Source organism: Schistocerca gregaria, chromosome 6 (assembly GCF_023897955.1).
Source record: "Schistocerca gregaria isolate iqSchGreg1 chromosome 6, iqSchGreg1.2, whole genome shotgun sequence".
NCBI classification, from domain to species: Eukaryota; Metazoa; Arthropoda; class Insecta; order Orthoptera; family Acrididae; genus Schistocerca; species Schistocerca gregaria.
The window spans coordinates 297,829,727-297,852,624 of record NC_064925.1 but is presented as its reverse complement, the minus strand read 5'-3'; positions in this window follow the sequence as shown (position 1 = coordinate 297,852,624).

Sequence of the window (22,898 nt, the reverse complement as noted above, 5' to 3'; positions counted from 1 at the left end):
GCTTGTACAGCCCTCTCGCAGTGTCCGGAGCAAGTATGGTGGGTCTGACACACCGGTGTCAATGTGTTCTTTCTTCCATTTCCAGGAGTGTACTTTGTGTTAACTGATTTTGACAATGTTTTATTAATGAACAGGTTTGTTACTTGTGTATATTATGCATCGCTTGGCTGCTCTGCGTTTTCACTGATGTCATATTTTTTATTATGTGCCTGCTGTGCCCATTTATTTAAATTATATTTGTCACCTGATTAGTTGTGTTGATATGGCTATGTATGTAAGTTATACTTTGTGATTTATCTGCTTGCGCCTTCATGTTTACTTATTAAGATTACATATGAACATTTATTTGCTTATGCTGATATGATGCTAATGACTTATTTATTATGTAAGATACATACTTGCTGCTCTGTGTATGCATTGCATATTTACGCATTTCTGTTTTGTTGTCATAACTACTCTTTAATTTGGTATGTAGAAATGCTTATATACTGTGTACAAACATAGAGTTTAGGTTACACTATGGTATTAATAGTAGATTGTTCACTTGGCAGAGCCTCACTGTAGGGATTGCGCTGCATCCACTTGTTGACATTAAGGTATATTTTCTCGCTATTGCATGTTTTGCTTACGCTCAGTGTTTTACATTTTAAGATAAGAACATGAACTGCTATAATTCTACGAACTACATGGGTACAAGAAACGTGATTGAAGTCACATGAACTGGAGGTTTCATAGAAGCTGTATTAATTCATTATAATAGAAAGGAAGCTGACGACATGAAATACTAACACTAACTTTAGACCATTGACAGTTATTACACTGCATTCTTCGTGAGCAATTGAAATAGCAAGTGACACTTCACGCAAAGAAATGCTCCACGTGTTTGCTTCTGTTTTTCCACGATTCTTGAAGTGCTGTACACACTGTGAAATATTACGATTTATTTATTCAAAGTCTTATGTGATCATTTATACCGTGTACTCGCACCTACTTACTGAAAGTTATTCAAACTGAAGGCTGTTAGAGGTCATGTATGCATTTCTTTTCTTTTATGATGGACAAGGTAGCCAAAATGTATTTTATAATTCATAATGAGTAGAAGATTTGGCTGAGGTGGATTACACAGAGGTTGTGTATGGACATTCTGTCTTCGGATTGTATGGGATGATGAATTGAAGTTTGCACTAGGAATTTATCTGTACTTCTTCGATGAGACTGACTAGAGGAAAGATTTGTTATGGAAGTGAAATGATATTGGTGATAAGGTTTATTGAAGCATTGAGATTGTGTGATGTTGATGATTATTGGAGTTTTGGTGGACAAGAGATAAGGTAAACGATATTTGTGATAAGGTTTATATATATCGACGTATTGAAGAGGTATTATTGAAGTATTGAGATTATGTGATGCTGATGTTTATTGGTGTTTTGGTGGATAAGAGGTAAATTATGTGGGGAGCTATTTTTTTGTTGGTTTATATGGAACAAGAAGGATGGAGATGGCAGACTAGAACACTATAGTGGAAGGAAGATTGTCTACACACACACTTTGTTAAATCAATAAGCAGTATATACCGTTTTTTGGAGAGAGGAAGTATTTGCATATCTTGGCACACTGACAGTTGTTCAGCAACTGTACGTTTTGATTTGACTTGGCAAACATTGGTCTTGACATGATGACTATGACATTGACTATTATTGACTATTACACACTGCTGCCAATACTACAACATATACATGTTGAACATCAAATTGTGACAGAATTGCGTTTACACAGTTAACACTATTCAATTACACAATAGTATTTAATATGTGGATGAAAGATGAGTGGGTGTGTTTTGTGTGTTTTCCTTTCCTAATCCCAAATAATTGGTACCGACCTACCTCCTAAATGTTATTTTACTTGTTTCTTGTGGCTTGCACTGACACCCATAAATATTATATGTTTAGTAATATTTCTGTATTTTTAATACTTAATATGACAATTATCTGATATCGTTTGTGCGTTTATTATAATTTTTATGCTTAGTGTAAGAGCATTGATAATAATTTTGTAAAAGGAACTGTGTGTGCATTCAAACTGTTGTTTGTGCTTACACATATTGTCATTAATGGGAGCCACTTGGAAATGTTTAAATTCTGCTGATGAACTCTGATGAACTGTTTAATTATTGCTGGTAAATATTATGGACTGTTACCTGCACTTGTCGGTGTCTGCACCTGCTCGCCATTGCTGGGTGCCAGTGCCACTGTTGGAACTGCTACTATTGATGTGATGTCACTCAATCCTGCCTGCACCTGCTCGTCATTGCTGGGTGCCACTGATGGAACTGCTGCTACTGAAATGATGTCACTTGCTGCTGTCTGCATCTGTTCAACATAGCTGGGTGCCACTGTTGGAACTGATGGTACTGAAATGATGTCACTTGTTGCTGTCTTCACCTGTTCAACATTGATGGGTGCCACTGTTGGAACTGTTTAATTACTACTGGTGAATTTCTTGGGACTGCTGTCTGCACCTGCTCGCCATTGCTGGGTGCCAGTGCCACTGTTGGAACTGCTACTATTGATGTGATGTTAATCATTGCTGCCTGCACCTGCTCACCATTGCTGGGTGCCACTGATGAAACTGCTGCTACTGAAATGATGCCACTTGTTGCTGTCTGCACCTGTTGACCATTGCTGGGTGCCACTGTTGGAACTATCAACTACTCTGAGGAGTGTTACTTCTTTACAGAACTATTGAAAATATTTTATGTGAATATTTGTGTAAACTAATATACTGTTTATGAAATATTATGAGACTCTTATATGCACCTATTCCTCATTGCTGGCGCCATTGAGTGAACTGTTTAACTACTCTGAGAAATGATACTTGCCTAAACTATTATGTATAATCACATGTATCCAAGCATTTGTATTCCTTGCTGTATTTTTATATATTAGGTTATCGAAGGGTCAGTAAAAAGGCAAAATTTACGTAGTTGTGTAATATTTACTTATTAATATCATCTTTTATTTATGTCTGTGTTTTATTGGACGAATGTGGTGGTATTTTCACCACCAATGCTGGCAAAATACCACCAAATTCTGGCCCGTGGAGGAGGGACATATGAAAGGTGGCTACACTGAGTCACAGCGCCAGAGATTGCGCCAGAAATTATTATTTCGCCGCCTCCACTGGTGCAGTGGTAGTTCAGATGTTTATCGAGGGAAGTAGTAGTTCAGAGGTTATTACAGATTTCTTTAATGACAATGCCTCTTGGTTACAGGTTCAGTCAACAAAGCATCTGGCTCGTGTTCATGTATTAGACTTGCAATTCTCGTTTCTATGTGCAATTATAGTATTTCTGGTTTATCAAGTAGTTCATTGTAAATGGTGTTTAAAATATCTTGTCGTATTGAGGAAGAACCGAGTCAGATACATGTACGTTGAGTCATACTACCACACACAAAACAGTTACACTAGTGCTTGTTGTGTCGTAATTAATCAATTGTGTTAATGGAAATTTCTTGTCATTCTTTATTTTATTTTATTGCAGTCAGATTGCTTGCTAATACTAGCCAGGGCTAACCGGTTACGAGACTTCGTAACCGGTCACACAGCTACTAAAATTATTGCATTTTTCCTTTCTTTTTAATTAAGCCCCCATGCAAGTTCTTTACAATTTCTGCGCTCCATATTTTAGGTACTAGAAGTTAAATAAATTTTCCGGAAATAAGTTGTAACTTCGATGTAAAACAAATATGAAAAGATTCGAGTGATAACAAAATTATTAATTGGGAGGTGGGCTCATAATGTATTTAGAGTTGTGTGTGTCAACGATGAGTAGTGACCTAGAGACACAGGCAAAGATGGCGCCTTTCGAAATGTCATTGTGGGTGCAGGCCTGAGGCACGCAAACCAAGAGTTTTTGCTGTTCTGTAAGTTGACGAAGAGTCAGAAGATGAGAACATTTACGACCCAACAGAATACAGTGTCTATGCTGGCGTAGGAAAAGAGATCATTCCATAGCATCAAAGGAAGTTTCAAGGAAATAGTTACATTGGTGAGGCAAAGAATCAGAGCTGAACGCTAGGGGGGTGACACAGTGTGAAATATTTCGCTGCTAATTCTGATTTAAGTATTTTAATTACTGCTAGGAGGGATAGAAGCATGAGAATACTCTGTTTTTCTCAAAGAAATAATTGGGAAGCCGGAAAGCAACTCGATGATTTTACTGACACGGTGGGTTATGATTGTTTTCAGTTTTAACTGTATTGTGCTTTGAAAATATACTGCCTGGAAAACACAGTGAAGCATCCAGAAGGAGACAAGGAAACAGAATTAAAACTGTTGGGTTGACAGGTTTTATTATATTATTTCAGTGGTTACAATATTAAATAGTATTTGGAAAGACCTTGGCAATTTACACAGGGAACGTCAATTTCCTGGTCTGACTACTGTCAGTCTCTGGTCAGCGATGCAGGAGGATACTGAATATTGCAGGGAGTCTATTGCTTTTTATCGGCTGGCAGACGCAGGTGAAAAGGAGTTTCATCGTGCCAGACGTACAATACAGCGATTTTCCCTTGCGGTGGTCAGACGTGGTCGATCGGAAACGTGACGACAAATGTACCTGCCCTCGCGTTTTCATGCAGTGCAGCATCGGACCACAGTCCCATTCGAATGCCCCACAAATCTGGATATTGCATTGTTCGGCCAGCCGGCCAAATGGAATCCCACAACGAGGCCCCTTTCCAACTCTACCAGGCACTGATGACGCTATCTTACACATATGCGAGGCACCTCTGTGTGCTTCACATTGATCACTCAGCATCTGATGCTGTTCACACCCCTTGCATACCCTTCTAGCTTGGTCACAACACTAAACACGGATAATGCAAATGCACTCTGAAGGTCGTTTTACTTGACACAACTTTAATCATTTGCATACATGTCGATGGAGAGTAAGTGGATGAATTTACATTGACAGCTGGCCATGTCTTCTCTGTGCTTTGCTGTTTTTGATAGACAGTGTACATTAATGAGTTCTTAAAAAGGTATACGCAATCAATGTAGCTGTGATCAAAAATATGTACAGTGTGCATCATTATATACCAGCGAAACCACACAAGTATACAATAACAGAGGTGAAAACATTCCCGTAAACATGGCTGAAATTTGACTCCAATTAGATTGGGCCTTAATGTAAATTTTACACTTCGAATACGTTCGTTCTAACCCGAACAAAATTTTGTACAGAGATCAGTGGGTGCTCAAAACGGATTGTGAACTAATGGAATGTTTTTGTTTGAGTTATTATGTACTTTCACCTGTGCCACTGTCTTGATCGAAGAACCCATGTTCGATTCTCAGTACCCCCACGGATTGTTCTGGGATTGGTCTGAAACAGGATACACTTAGCTACATGAAGCCAAATGATGAAGTGCTTGAATAAAGAAGCATCAGCATCATCAAGATTGATCTACTGGCAATAACAGCTGTAAGGACTTGCGACGTGCTAATCACGTGTTCCAAAAACAAAGACCACTCCTTGTATAGCGTTGCAAGTCGCAGTTGGCCAATGGTAACGGGTCTCAGGCCTAATTGTGAGTCATGTTTACATTTGCATCCACCTGTGTGAATTTTTCTGTGTACTGTGCTGAAATAAAATGAATGTAATGGACATTTCTGCACTGAGACCCTTTATTTTTGATTAGTGGTACATATTACAATGAAGTACAATCATAGAAACACATGTAAAAAATGCGCTCGTAATTTCCATATCTGGTAAACCATTTTGTCAATTTCAAGTAAATGTTGTACACACGCTTCTTATTATCGGGAAGGAAGAATTACGGGGATAACAACCTCCTAGCTCCTACAGGGGCACGGATGGGGTGAAGTGGGTTGGTAATCATTTACAGCTACGCCGCCCAACACGACAGGTGTGTTGTGCAGTAGCACTGGGATGCATTCCAGGGACAACACATGCAAATGGGCACAGATGAGCAGAGAGGAAACAACTGGATAAGATTGGATTCATGAGAAAATTATTAGCAGTGGATGAGATCTTCGTAAGGTAAATAACCGCAAAACCAACAGCTTCCCCTCTTTCTTTCTTCTCCTCCTCCCCATTCCTGCGTTCCTCTCACCCCCATCTTCCTCACGATCCTTCATCTTTATCGACGTAACTAATTTTGCTCCCGTGTTTCTTATTGTTTGTATGGATATTTTATTTATCATGTTTCGTATATCTGACAAACCAGTGTAGAGAACGTTATCAATATCTCGACGGGTGTGTTTTGTATTAATGCAGGGAAGGTAATTTTTATTACTCAGATAATATGATTCCTTGTGTACAATTGTTGTACAATCATGCGGATTACTACATTAATGTTATTGTGTTCATACATTGCAGATCGGACAATCTGACGATGATAGCTAGTTACTGTCGAAACTGGTCATGAAATAAAGTGATCACATCAAGAAATCTTGGCGTCTAATTTTATAAATTAGCTATTGTCTACTTACTAAATACTAATAATGTAAACTGGGTTCTCATGATGACTAAGATGACAAATCCACCACCAACCAATTTATTTGGATTATGGGGACCTTGATGGTTTGTTCACTTTTCTAGCGCTTATTCTGCCATAGAGGGTTGAATGTTTCAAGATTTGTCATTTTTTTTCATGTCACTACAATCGTCACTTGCCCTAAGAGATGGAATTCGTCTGGACCACTTGTCTTTGAATTGTATGAACAATTGTCTGTGTATTTTGTAGTTTATATCTTTAGTTTCCCTATTTTCCGACGTTGAAATTGGGAACCATCACTGCATTTGAATAAACGAGTGTGGAAAACGACCTAAACAGCACACTCGGGTTAGCCAGTTTATGAGACCATTGTACGTTATACTTAAATTTCTCCCTGTTTAATGGAAAGTTTCGAGGAATGTGACTAAATTGTAAATTCATGAAATAATTTCTACTGCTACAGTTACTGTCTGCTAATATTTAAGTAGCATGATGTATTTATACAGCAAACTGCTATCATTAGGTAACAGGAAGGCACCTGATGATGACAGCATGCTGCCGAAAAGAAACGGACGTTAATTCAGTACACTGACTTGATTTCGACCTGGTTAAAATCTGTCTTGGAAACAAGCACAATGAGCGTTGAGCTATCTTAGCAGGTCTACATATAGGGTAGAGGTGAGAAATTATTCTGCAAGGGTCATCACAGATCAGGGAAGAAAAACATGAATACAGAAAATCTGCGTGCAGTGGCGTGGCTACTTCACAGCAGATATATTGCACCTCGCTCATACTACGATCCGCTGCGGCCGCTGTATGCACGTGTTTATCAGTTTGCTTGTAGGACGGCCCGTGCGCCTAAAAGGTAGGCACTCCTGGAGACCGTGCGCTGCCAGCCCGCAGCGCCTACAAAGGCTATTGTGCCGCACCAGATGAAACCAGCTTCCTCCGGGATGCATTATTCACTAGAGGCTTATCACACCGGCACCTGCGGGACCACCCGCCGGCGAAAGGGCGGAATCCAGTGGCGGCCAGGCGAGAGGTGCTCGCCCTCAAACACTGTGCCCCCGACTCTACGTATGTTCGTGTATGTTGGAGCGTGATAGAGTGGGGGAGGATACGGCTGAAACTGTGAGACAGAATGGAGGTTGGGAACTCGGATGCTGTACCACTTCACTTCAGGAAGGACTGGCAGTTTCTGCGTACACGCACACTATATGGCAGTAAGAATTACACAGTCGAGTCACATTAATGTGATCATCGTCTACATTCAACATCAACGTGAAATAACCACTCACAGACAGCAAATGGTAGCACTAGCAGTGGATGGAATGCAAAAGGTGCCGGGGGGTCTCGGGGATTCGCAGAAAACAATGCAGTAGTTGTCGTATTGAGGAAACGGAGCAATTTATCTGATATCAAAAAGCCTTGATCTCTGTCTTTCGGGCCAAAGGCAGAAGATTTTCCGAAACGTTTAAGTCTGCGAAGTGTTCGCGTTCCGCCGTGGATAAAGTATACAATGCGTGGCAAAATGGAATTACAAAATATACGTTTGAAGCAACTGTGGTGCATCGCAGGATGTAGGCGAAAGAAAGAAGGACGGCTGCAGAAATAGGTACTGACGAATAGACACTCATCTGTTGAGAAACTAAACGCCAGATGAACCAAAGGGCTAAAAGTGGTATCTCTTCAACGAGCGTTCAGCGAGTCTTGCTGTGTGCCGGCCTCCGCACAAGGCGCCAGATTCATGAGTCCTAGTTGATTCCTGTTCATTGGCGACGAGGGCTGGAATTTGTATGCCAATACCACAACGGTATGTCCACTGACCTTTTCAGATGAATCACGTTTTACGCTCGATCGAACCGAAAGCAAACACTTTGCAACAATTGTAGGGAGGGTTCAGTTCGGAGGAGAGACTATTACGGTCTGGGGAATTTTTCGTGGCATTCCCTGATTGATATTGTCATTTTGGAAGGCACAATTGACCACGCTATTGGAGTCCACATGCGTGCCGGTACCTTCCAGATCATTATTCAGGTTCTCCCTGCAACTCACGCAGTGGTCCGCACTGCAAAAGGTGGTATTCGGGCTTTCGACGGGTGGTCTTATTAGTGTGACTGGACGGTGCATTGTGCAAATGTCAGTCAATAGGAAAGAAAAGCCTGAAACATATTTACTTATGAAACTTCCTGGCAGATTAAAACTGTGTGCCGGACAGAGACTCTAACTCGTGATCTTTGCCTTTCACGGGTAAGTGCTCTGCCAACTGAGCTATCGAAATACGACTCACACCCCCTCCTCACAGCTTTACTACTGCCAGTACCTCGTCTCCTACCTTCCAAACTTTACAGATGCTCTCCTGCTAACATTGCAGAGCTAGCAGTCCTGAAAGAAAGGATATTGAGGAGACAGCCTGGGGGATGTTTCCAGAATTAGATTTTTACTCTGCGGCGGAGTGTGCGCTGATATGAAACTTCCTAGCAGATTAAAACTGTATGCAAAGGTTCAGAGTTCGAGTCTCGGTCTGGCACACAGTTTTAATCTGTTTCATATCAGCGCACACTCCTCTGGAGAAAATCTCATTCTTGAAACATACCCCAGGCTGTGGCTAAACCATGTCTCCACAATATCCTTTCTTTCAGGAGTGCTAGTTCTGCAAGGTTAGCAGGAGAGCGTCTGTAAAGTTCGGAAGGTAGGAGACGAGGTACTGGCAGAAGTAAAGTTGTGAGTATGGAGCGTGGGTTGTACTGGAGCTGCTCAGTTGGTAGAGCAGTTGCGCGCAAAAAGCGAAGGTCCCGAGTTCGAGTCTCGGTCCGGCAAACAGTTTTAATCTGCCAGGAAGTTTCATATCAGCGCACACTCCGCTGCAGAGTGAAAATCTCATTCTGGACATATTTACTTAGTTTATATGTCATGAGATAGAAGTATTTTAATTTTTCACAAACAAAACACGAAAGAAAAACTTTTTTGGTACAATTTGTAGTTAACAAACGCATTATTTTAACCGTATCAGGTGCAAATTACTAGTTTCTAACACTAAATGACGAGCTCTAACTTTTCACGATGTGTTAAACTTCGAAATTAATTGTGAAAGAGCTCAATCATAAGTTGTAAAAAAAAAAAAAAAAAAAAAAAAAAAAAAAAAAAAAAACCAGTGACATATCAGACTTGCAACTGAATGACTGAATTGCTACAAGCCTGCACCAAACTGGATGCCCAGAAATACTTGTCCTTTCACTAGCGCTGCACCTTGTGATCAGCCTTACATAGCGGTCAACCACTGGAACTGTTATGAGACGTGGAAGCCGAACTCCTCGCTGTCTACTCGTGGTTTCATCACCAGTTCATATTAGTAGTCCGCGAATACCCCGCCAGCATTACCTTTTCCGAAAAGTTTGTTTCCAAGAGTCAGAACATAGCTACCTTGCTTTTATCACAGTCACTTATATTGAGGTGACAAAAGTTGTGGGATTCCTCCTCATATCTTGTCGGACCATCTCTTGCCCAGCGTATTGCAGCAATTCGACGTGGGGTGGACTCAGAAAGTTGTTGAAGTCCCATGAGACAAATAATGAGCCACGCTGCTTCTGTAGCCGTCCACAATTGCAAATGTGTTGACGGTGCAGGATTTTGTAGGCGAAATGACTTCTCGATTACGTCCCATAAATATTCAGTGGGATTCATGTTGAGCGATCTGGATGTACAAATCATTCGCTCGAATTATCCATCATGTTCTTCAAACCAATAGCGAGATATTATGGTCCGGTGACACAGCGCATTGTCATCCATAATAATTTCATCGCTGAATGACAGCAAATGGTCTCCCTGTGGTTGAACTATTTATAATGATCAATTCGGGTGAAACGGAGGACCCAGGCCATTCCATGTAAACACTGCCCACACCATTTTGGAGGCACCACCAGCTTGAACCGTGACTTTTTGACAGCTTGGATCCATAGCTTCGTTGGGTCTGCGCCACATTCGAACTCAATCAGCTCTTACCGGCTGAAATCTGGAGCCATCTGGCCATACCACGGTTTCCCAATTGTCCAGGGTCCAAACAGTGTGGTCACGAGTCTAGGAGAAGGGCTGCAGGCGATGTCGTGCTGTTACCAAAGAAACTCGCATCGGTCGTCTGCTGCCATAGCCCATTAACGCCAGATTTCGCCGCGTTGTCCTAAGAGATACGCTCGTCGTACGTACCACATTGATATCTGCTGTTATTTCACGCAGTATTGCTTGTCTGCTAGCACTGGAAAGTCTATACTGCTGTCGGTCGTTAAGCGTAAGCCTTTGGCCTCCACCTTTTCCGTGGTGAGAGGTAGTCCCCGAAATTTGTTATCTTCGGCACACTCTTGACACTATGACTCTTGGAACATAGAATTCCCTAACGATTTCCGAAAAGGAATGTCCCGTGCGTGTAACTACAACTACCATTTCTCGTTCAAAGTCTGTTAATTCCCGTCGTGTGACCGTAATCACAGCCGAATCCTTTTCTCATCATCTGAGTACAAATGAGAACTCCCGCAACGCACTGCCCTCTTGTGCTTTATGTATGCGACCCTACCGACAACTGTAAATGTCTACGTCTCCCACGAATTTTGGCACCTCACTGTATATCAGAGGACCATTTGTTAGCCGTTTCGTCGTTGGAGAGGTTGCCCATTTGTCTCTCTGATCAGCTTCCTTAATTTTCCTAGACCGTTACGTGCCGTCATTAAATCTCCCCGTAGCCAGTGGTCATAATGTTTCGTATCATCGGTATATTCGGGATCACTGGAGATATTGGAAGTCCCTTGATCTAGGCAATAACCTCCTACCCTTTTAATCCAGTAAATGTAACAGTTACCTGCCATGCAAGAATTGTTTCCTAAACTGTAAGTATCCATCAGATTTTGAACGAAAAATACAAGCACTTCGACCAGAATTGACTATAGCAGTGAAAAAATGTCCAATAAACGTGGGCTCTTAATTGCATACCTGAGGAGCTATGACCATTCCTTTATCTTCGCAAATGTGAAACACATCTCCTCTACTGAGCAAGTGGTCACAGCTGTTGACGTACGGAAATTAGAGCCCACGTTTACTGGACATTTTTCTTTCGTTTTTGTGCACACTACCACAACCGAAAATTACCAACCCTACACTCTTCGCAACATAAGAACCGGTGCACGTATTCAACTGTCAGAGGTATGAGAAGGGTTTATGTTTATAACTTCCGACTCGTTCGTTCCAGGTACAGGGATCGATCTTTCAAATTAATACATTTATCGTTCTCCATCATCCTAGAAAGTCTCTGACATGATCACAGAATCACCCAGTGTATACGTACATTTACAGACGCCTGCGCCTATAACTTTGACGCTATATAGTCTTGTTGGATGATGTTTCCGTACATGGGTTCCTATTCAAAATACTATGTACTCATGCCCCTCTACAAGTTCTAGAATCTGTAACGGTAATTTCTGACCACCCAGTATAATCAATCAGAAATCTCCGCTCGCATCTCGTGGTCGTGCGGTAGCGTTCTCGCTTCCCACACCCGGGTTCCCGGGTTCGATTCCCGGCGGGGTCAGGGATTTTCTCTGCCCGTGATGGCTGGGTGTTCTGTGTTGTCCTTCGGTTAGCTAGGTTTAAGTAGTTCTAAGTTCTAGGGGACTGACGACGAGAGATGTTAAGTCCCTTAGTGCTCAGAGCCATTTGACCTTTTTTTTCAGAAATCTCCCGATGTCTCCAGGTATATTCCACGTTTTCAACCTTCTTTCCTGATTCTTAAACCAAATGTCAGCTATGTTTAAGTTATTCTCTGTGGCTTCCTCTTCATTCCTTTCCATCAGTCCATATTGACTCACTACTTTCCCCTCTACTCCTTTGCTTACTATCGAATGCCCTTCCTCCATGACTACTCAATTTTTTCTCCCTGAACTATCTTAGTAATTTCTTTTAACTCAACACACATTACTTCAATCTTTTCATCATCTGCGGAATTAATTGTCATATAAAATTGTACTATTGTGGTAGGTGTGGGCTTAGTGTCTGTCTTGGCTACAATATTGCGTTCACTATGCCGTTCATAGTAGATCATCCACGTTCCTATTTTTTACTCATTATTAAACGTACTCCAGCATATCACCTAACTTACTTATCAGCTTTAAAAAGCTCTAACTGCTGGTAACATCAGCGTAGAGTGTGGTTATCAATAATGCACCAGAGCGGACATCCCCAGGTTGTGGAGAGCCTTTAAAAGAGCCATGCTTCTTGCACGGACAACTTTACATACCGTATTTGCTAGTTGGACAGCCACAAAACACATTAGACTTTACACCCGAATGAAAAACACGAAATGTTGCTTGTAAGAAAATGCTTTCAGCTCAGATGCTACACAAATGAAATGATTAATTGCACTTTTTTCCACTTTAGAATACAAATTGAAAAAAATACCAAGGAAAATATTCAGTGGATTCTTCTTAGCTAGTATATAAATAACTAGCTGTTCCTTAGCTGCTCTCACCTGCAAATACCTTTGTAGTGTGAGTGAGTAAACTATTGTTGATGCAGTAAACGTCAGCTGCACTCTGGTGTCGCTCTGTTTGGGATAGTTTGAGATGCGTGGCCCTCCACCCCCCCTTCTCTTCCTCCATCCATCCACTGCGACGACGCTGACGCGTCGACACATCCAGCGCCGCTGACGAGCGGTGCGTGCGGAACAGTGGGGGCTGGAGCGCACATCTAAGCATCATGCTTTGAAGTAGCCGTACATTATACAACGTGAACATTGTACAACAAATTTAATAAACTACTGAAAAGGCTGCTGTCCGTCTTCATGGACCACACGTGTTTGTCTGACCTCTCAAGAGATACCCATCCGTTGTGGTGGCAACTACGGTATCGTATCTACGGTATCGCTGAGGCAAGCAATCATCCCCACCAACGGAAAGGTTCATGGTTCATGCTTCATGGGAGGAGGAAGTGGTATTTGGCAGCCGCAAATGCAGAAAGCAGGAACTATATATACCCGGTGAGTATAATTAAACTATATCTATTTAAGACGCTATAACACGGAAACTAATTACCGTAAGAGGACCAAAATTGGTAGCATTAATGTCAAGGACGTGGGGAAGAGAAATAATGGAGAATAAATTCGATTGAAACACTTTTAATGTGCTGCAACGATACATCATACCGTTACGTACCGGTACCGTTACTTCTACAAAGGGAGCTCAATACGGCACCCATCAGTGTCCAGAAGAGTACGAAAGCGGAGGATTGCGTAATGCACGCCAGAAAAAACATGTGCGTAGGTACGCTGGCTATCTCTCTTGATACGTCGCGCTTCAGATCAGAACATGTTCCCCTGGTAAACCATGTCCTTCGGGTAACCCCACAAACACAAATCCCATGGATTGAGATCAGGTGATCGTGCCAGCCTAGCGTTTGGAAACAAACGGCTGATAATTCGACCGTTTACGAACGTGTTTCGGAGAAGCAGATGAATTTCACGAGCGATGTGCGGTGGGGTCCATCTCGCATGAAAAATGTTCAAAGCGTCTCTCTCATTTAGGGCGTTTATGACATGCTGTCGAAGCATATCGCAGTAACGTTGGCCAGTCACACTGCACGTTTTTGATCCTTGAGCGCCAATCTGTTCAAAAAAGAATGGGCCAATGATGAACGTAGCCGTGAGGCCACACCATCAAGTGACACATTCGCCATACAGAGGAACTTCATGCACATTGACTCGGCAATTGTGTGTGTTAATATCACCCGTTTGTCCAGGGCCAGCCCTCGTCAACTTCAATCCTCGCGAGAAAGTGGAGAGCGAGGCGACACGTCGTCGTGCGTCCTGTGGTGCAAGCTCCTGTACCATATGGATCTCGTACGAATACCTTCCGTACAGCGGACCCCGGGATGTTCAACTGTCCTGACACAGCCCGTGCACTACCTGAACATCGGGAATTGCGTGCAGAGTTGTCTGCCATAGTGACAGTGATTTCATGAACCACCCGTGGTGCAACCTGTCATCGGTCTCCTCTGGAACGAAGTGCAGTTGTCTAATTATTCGAACTTGTTCACCACGTAGCAGATGGAGAAAGTGGACCCTTCAGTAATCATTTCAGCCGGCGATATTGTAGAAGTGCAGCTGCCGCATTTCTATTGTTTTGATAACTTCACCAACAATGCCCTGCTCCTTTTGTCCAAGCTCATGTGCACTGCTACTGGTGAGATGTGTGAGACTATGAATCGCGATGACTCATCACGTCACCTGGTAGCAATAGTTGGAACTGGACGGTGGTGCTGTGACGCATGGAAATCATGCACCCCATACTCTGGAGATTAATGCTATCAAGTCTGGTTCTCGTACGGTTGGTAGTTTCCGTGTTATAACGTGTTAAACACGGGAAGTTTAACTACAACTACCAGATATATGATAATCTAAAGTCCTCGCCACGTTTTTCGGACTGTATGTGAAGTGAAATCTCAGGGACTGCTGTAGTGATTTCGATACCGGTTTCACTAATAAAGAGATTGAACCGCGAGGAGTATTTGTGTATAACACTGTGTATTATAAGTAAATCATGTGGACGTGGATACTTAGTGCCACCTGTGGAAAGGTGGGGTTGGTCACTAGTTAACCAATAAAATAAAATAAAATGACACTGGCCGCGGTATGTACGCTTTTATTTGGAGAAATTTTCCAGCCTGTTTAATATACTGTGTGTGCTGGTACGATGCATAAAGTGTCACTTCTTTGTTCTGGATATAGAGCCTCACGTCTGTGACTCCTCGATAACGTGCCATTCGACACGATTATGGGGGACCATTAGTAGTTGATTTTTGAGCACTGCCGTATAGCTGATGACATTCTCCCAAATGGAAGTATTTAGCCCATTGTTTTGTAATTTTGCTTTATACAGGAGATGGGGGCGAAATTAGATAATCGTCTGTAAGCGAAGTGCTTGTTTCATATGGAAAACAGCTTTATGCACAAAAAGGACCACGTTAAAAAAATTAAATTGTGTGCTTTTATGCACTTAGACATATCATTTTGATGCACCTGTTCATTATAAGAAACGTCAGTATGATGGAGGTACTGTTGACACATTTTTCGATGTCAGTGAATCTTCACATATCTTGCTCTTTTGTGTTTAAATATGCTACCGTCTCAAATATGCCAGGTTGAGTATCACTGATGTTTTCAGTTTACTGGAAACTTGAATATACATAAGCTGTTAGGAATCTGACTTAAGACATGGGAACAATATTTAACAAAAGGAGACATGTCGAACTTCGTGCCTAACGCACATAAACAGAAAAAAAAACGAAAATCATGCACTGGAGGGAGTGTACCTCCTCTTTTCCAGCCTGCCTGTTTCAGAACAGGTAATTAGTGCATCGCGTATTCCTGCTGCAACAAACGAGCGTCATGTAATTAGCGACCCGCTCTCATTAATACCAGGCGTGTACAGCAGTTAACAGAAGCGCAACATTTCACTGTGTAACGATAACTAATTATTTGTGATCTGTATTCCTTGTAACATATAACAATTATTTATGTTTATGCAAGAACAGTTCTCTGCTCGTTTCTCTGCAACAACAAGGAAAGGAAGAGAGGTGTGTGTTATAAAACATTCTCGGTTTACTATTCGCGTCACATCTGTATAAAACCTCAAGCTTTCGAAGTAATTCTCCACCGTTTTCTTCATAGCTGCTGTTGTTGCGACCACTTACAGCTCATAGACGGTTCGTAATTGGTCTACATAATTCATCATTACGTCGTGCTGCTGCGTAAGGTATTCATGTCTGCACTGGCGATGATGTTAGTGCCCTGTTGGAACGTACACAACACAGCACATCTCTGTGTATCTTCTCAGCTCCGAGAACTCGCTTCCACGCATCAGTAAGATTACATCTACTGTCCTGGTTATGGGGAGTTGGAACGGAAATTTTTTTGCACATTTTCGGATTTTTATTTCATTATAAAATTTGTAATTTTCCGAATAAAATGATATGAATATCACATATAAACTCTATTTTTTTAATGTAATCTAACGGGTTGAAAATTTTAACATTTTTACTTCAAGATCTAATAAAATCGGTAATTATTTTTATAGAAGGCTGTGGACTGCTGTGTTATAAAGGTCGTGTCTAGAAGAGGATGGGAGAAATAGATGCATCGGAATAAATTTTGCGGCAAAGTCGTAATAAATATGTGATGAACGATGTAAGAGTCGTATGATTTCCTGTTTAAATTTTTAGTTATCGACAGTGCTGGGTCAGGGAAGTCGTATTTATTGCACCAGTTCATATAATGTAAATTTAAGGATGAAAATAGTCACACAATCGGTGTTGTTTTTGATAAAAATAGTGAACGTCAGAGGGAAATCTGTGAAGCTACAAATATGGGACACGTGCACGGTGCAGTTATTTTTAGCTAAGGGGAAAGAAATAGACTGTCCAAGGGACATTGTGGAGCCAAAATTGAGCTTGCATCGGGTTGGGATGCATTGAATCTTCTCCATCTACAAGAATTTGGTAGTAGTAGCAAGTTGTTTTCAGTGGGGAGTATTTGCAAAAGCGAAATGTATAGAGCTCGAAGTGAGAGAAATTTTAATCAATGGAACTAAGTGCAATAGGACCAACCTTCCGCCTGCAAGCACGACCACTACGAATGCAGGTTCGAATCCTGCTTCGGGCATGGATGTGTGTGATGTCTGATATGGCGCGCGTCGCTATCCTGTGATCTTTTATCGATTATAGTTCGCTGTCCTGGTGCGGGTGGCGCTCCGGTGGCGACGATTTGCTATGACGTCGCTGGCGTGTGTTTGCTGTCGCCGGCGGAAAGCGAGAGGGTAGTTGGTTTGCCGGGGATTGCACGGAACATGAAGTTCGCTCTGCCTGACCTGCTAGTGACTAGCGCTAAGGTTGTTGTGCCTCGCAATATGAGCAGAGTGGTCTGGAGCGGAGGCGACTCGCCACTGTGCTGGCCATACGGTGGTGATTAATTGAAGTCGGCGTACTTGTTCTTCCTGCCTGTCTGATGTGGAGGTCCGGTGGGGTCCTGTGATACTCTGGCCCGGAGACAACTAGTTGCTGAATTTGGAGTCGTCTGCCAGGTTAGTGTGTGGGCTCGGTTGGCTCTTCAGATTTTCCCCTGGAAGTTCCAGAAGCGGTTTCTTAACTTTTCTGATATGGGACGGTGTTGTTGGAGTTTTTTGCTGGGTGTATAGCTCGTTACGATATTTGTTGGTACTAATTTATTTGCTCAACTGGAGTCCTGCGCGGAGTTGCGTTCATGTATGGTACATTTAGCAGTCGATGTGTTAGGTAAAGTTTGCAAAAGAAGGGCGATTTTGTACAGTATAAACATAGTGAATTACTGCTGCTTGGATTATGTGGTCTTCTGGGACCTGAACAACACGATCTCGTCAATTTGGTTGTGTAACAGCATTTAGTGGTATGTTCTGAATATTTTTACTGTGTTATTATTAACTTGGTGGAATAGCCACGTTTGGTGTCGTTCAGGCACTTCTAAGACTGTGGTTTGGCTATTCATGTGCGCTTGGCTTTTATTGTTTTGTTTTAAGAAGCAAGAATTGTTTGAGATTTGTGTGTTGGCTTCCGGCACTTATTAAGAGCTCCCGAGTTAACGACGCCGTGGTTACCATGTGCTGTCGGGATGTTGTACTGTATTTTTGAATTTTATCTTATGTTTATATTATCTGTCGTGTGTTACAGAACATAACCAAGGTGCGTAATTGATGGACAGTTGTGGGAGGCATGTCGGGGAGCTCTCAGCGGTTTATTTCGGGGACAGTTTTTAGTGGGAAGGCTCCGAAGTGTTGAGAGCTCGCTCGTCTGTAATTGCGTTGGGAGATGCCCTCGCCCTTTGGTTGTATGAAATTATTATTTTGTGATTATATTTATTGGTTGTGTGTTGCGCTTCTTTCATTTTATGGTGCAAAGCGCCATTATCTTTCTCAAAGTTTTTTATATAAATCATTTTAAATTGTAATTCCAAGTTAACTTATTATTGGATTTTGTCTTTTGGGTAAACTCTAAAAGCATTATTGTAATAGGTTCTTGATTTTATGGTGGCAAGCCACCGTTACTGTTTTTAAAGCTCACTCTTTAACCACTTGTTAAGTTTTGTAAGGTATATGAATTTGTTGTTATTTAAAAGAGTTTAGTTTTGGAAATTTAATAAATTGTGTACAGAGTCTGCTGTTTGGATATTATCTGGTGGAACTCCTTGGATAGTTGTCCTATAAGAAAACACATTTCAATGGTCTTAGATTAGTTAGGTTTAAGTAGTTCTAAGTTCTAGAGGACTGATGATCTCAGACATTAAGTCCCATAGTGCTCAGAGCCATTTGAACCATCTTCTTCTATCACATCATTAGACAAGTCGTCCTCCTCATATAAGAGTTCAGTGTGCTTTTTCTACCTAACCGCTATTATCTTTACATTTAACTGTGGAGTTACCATTGCACTCTTAATGTCACAACCTCTGCTTTTAATCTCATATAAGGTTATTTTTACTTTTCTATATACTGAGACAGTCCTTCCGACAGTCATTTCTTTTTTGATTTCTTCACAAATTTCATGCAGCCATTTCGCATTATCCTCCCTGCACTTCCTACTTATTTCATTCCTAAGTGACATCTAATTCTCTAGTTCTGAATTTCCCCGGACATTATTGTACTTCCTTCTTCCATCGATCACCTGAACTATTACATCTGTTACCCATGATTTTCTCGCAGTTACCTTCTTTGTACCTATGTTTCTCTTTCCAGCTTTTGTAGTTGCCCATTGTAGACATGTCCTTTCCTCTGAAAATAAACTGTCTACTTAGCTATTCAGTATCGTGGTATCGATAGCCTCAGACACCTTCAAGCGTATCTCTTCATTCCTTATTACCTCCGTGTCCTACTCCTTTGCACAATGATTCTTCCTGATTAATCTCTTAAAGTTCAACCTACTCTTCATTGCCAAATTGTGATCTGAGTCAATATGTGCTCCTGGGCACGCCTTCTAATTCAGTATCCGATTTTTGAGTCTATGCCAGATCATAATGTAAACTGACTGAAATCTTCCCGTATTTCCGGGCCTGTTCCAGTTGTACCTCCTCCTCTTCTGATTCTTGAACAGAGTATTCGCTATTACCAGCTTAATGTTATTACAGAATTCAATTGATCTATCTTCTCTCTCATTCCTAGTACCAAGCTCATATTCTCTCGTAACACTTTCTTCTACTTCTTCCTGTACTATCGCATTCCAGACACCCATAACCATTAGATTTTCATCTCCTTTTACAAACTGAATTACCCGTACAATATCAACATATCCTTTCTCTATGTCTTCATCTTTAGCTTGTGACGTCGGCATGTGTACCTGAACTACTGCTGTCGGTGTCGGTTTGCTGTTGATTCTGATGAGAACAATCCTGTCACTGAACTGCTCACAGTAACTCACTCTCTGTCCTACCTTTCTGTTCGTAACGAATTCTTCTCCCGTTATAGCCTTTCCTGCTGCTGTTGATTTTAACTTGTACTTATCTGACCAGCAATCCCTGTCTTCTTTCCCTTTCACTTCACTGACGCCCACTATGTCTAGAGTGAGCCTAACGTTTTCCTTTTCAGATTTTCTACAGGGTGTTTCAAAAATGACCGGTATATTTGAAACGGCAATAAAAACTAAACGAGCAGCGATAGAAATACACCGTTTGTTGCAATATTCTTCGGACAACAGTACATTTTCAGGCGGACAAACTTTCGAAATTACAGTAGTTACAATTTTCAACAACAGATGGCGCTACAAGTGATGTGAAAGATATAGAAGACAACGCAGTCTGTGGGTGCGCCATTCTGTACGCCGTCTTTCTGCTGTAAGCGTGTGCTGTTCACGACGTGCAAGTGTGCTGTGGACAACATGGTTTATTCCTTAGAACAGAGGAATTCCACCGCCTAGAACACAGTGTTGTTGTAACAAGACGAAGTTTTCAACGGAGGTTTAATGTAACCAAAGGACCGAAAAGCGATACAATAAAGGATCTGTTTGAAAAATTTCAACGGACTGGGAACGTGACAGATGAACGTGCTGGAAAGGTAGGGCGACCGCGTACGGCAACCACAGAGGGCAACGCGCAGCTAGTGCAGCAGGTGATCCAACAGCGGCCTCGGGTTTCCGTTCGTCGTGTTGCAGTTGCGGTCCAAATGACCCCAACGTCCACGTATCGTCTCATGCGCCAGAGTTTACACCTGTATCCATACAAAATTCAAACGCGGCAACCCCTCAGCGCCGCTACCATTGCTGCACGAGAGACATTCGCTAACGATATAGTGCACAGGATTGATGACGGCGATATGCATGTGGGCAGCATTTGGTTTACTGACGAAGCTTATTTGTACCTGGACGGCTTCGTCAATAAACAGAACTGGTGCATATGGGGAACCGAAAAGCCTCATGTTGCAGTCCCATCGTCCCTGCATCCTCAAAAAGTACTGGTCTGGTCCGCCATTTCTTCCAAACGAAACATTGGCCCATTTTTCAGATCCGAAACGATTACTGCATCACGCTATCTGGACATTCTTCGTAAATTTGTGGCGGTACAAACTGTCTTAGACGACACTGTGAACACCTCGTGGTTTATGCTAGATGGTGCCCGGCCACATCGCACGGCCGACGTCTTTAATTTCCTGAATGAATATGAATATTTCGATGATCGTGTGATTGCTTTGGGCAATCCGAAACATACAGGAGACGGCGTGGATTGGCCTCCCTATTCCCAGACATGAACCCCTGTGACTTCTTTCTGTGGGGACACTTGAAAGACCAGGTGTACCGCCAGAATCCAGAAACAATTGAACAGCTGAAGCAGTACATCTCATCTTCATGTGAAGCCATTCCGCCAGACACGTTGTCAAAGGTTTCGGGTAATTTCATTCAGAGGCTACGCCATATTATTGCTACGCATGGTGGATATGTGGAAAATATCGTACTGTAGAGTTTCCCAGGCCGCAGCGCCATCTGTTGTTGACAATTGTAACTACTGTAATTTCGAAAGTTTGTCTGCCTGAAAATGTACTGTTGTCCCAAGCATATTGCAACAAACGGTGTATTTCTATCGCTGCTCGTTTAGTTTGTATTGCCGTTTCAAATAGACCGGTCATTTTTGAAACACCCTGTAGCTTCCCTATCATGTTCAAGTTTCTGACATTCCGCGTCCCTGCTAGTAAGACGTTATCCTTTCGTTGGTCATTCAATCTCTTGCTCATGGTCATTTTCTCCTTGGCAGTCTCCTTCCGTAGATTCGACTGGGAACTAGTATGGAATATTTTGTCAGTGGAAAAATCATCATGACACTTTATCAATTATAGGACACATGTCCTGTGGATACACAGTATGTGTCTGTAATGTAGTGATTTCCATTGGCTTTTGCATCCTAATGGCATTGATCAATGCTAATTCTTCCGCCTTTAGGGGCAGTTTTCCAATCCAAGGGCAAAAGAGTTAGTTCCCTGAATCTCTGTCCGCTTCTCCTTCCTCTTTCACAAGGCCGTAGGCAAAATCAAGGTGACTTCTTACGACGGATGTCTTCGACCGCCATTGCTGATGATTTTTATTCAGAATTTAAGCGGTGCAGAGGTTCGAAACGGCGACCAAGAACGTTTTGGTAACGAACCGATGATGTTCCTCGTAGACCTTAGCACATATGAGATTAAAAACGTCTCGCTGAAAGAGGTGAAAGCTATCTCAACGATTTAGTTCAAGAATCTTAAAGGGCAGCCGTCTTTCAGGGACAGATGGGATTAAAAACTCATTGTTGAAAGACCTGAAAGTTATCCTAGTGGTCCAGTTCGAGAAATCTTAGAGGGCAGTCGTTTGCAAACGTAGATGAGATAAAAAACACACCGCTGCGAGAGGTGAAAACTCTCCCGGTATTTACTTCGAGTGAGCGCTGGTAACTATTGACATAAGTTTATAGTATCTAATTGGGACTATTTTGAATATTTATGTAAATTTATAGTATCTAATGGGGACAATTTTGAAGGAGATAATTTTGAAGTAAACGAATAAATAGAGTTATTTAAAAAATCTAATTACTTTTTGAACAAAAGTCATAAATATTGCAGAACATGTGGGACAGGCAACAACCCTGTCTCGCTCCGTTCTTCTCAATTACAGCTTCGTTTCCTTGCCCAACAAATTTTATTATTGCTCTCTGGTTTCTGTACAAGTTGTAAATAACGTTGTATGCCTATTTCCTCAGAACTGAGTGAAAACGGCATTGAAGAAAACGTTCGTTGAGTCTTGACTTCCATTTAAGTGTATGTACAAATGCACAGTGTAGAATCTTAACACGGTTTGCGATCTATT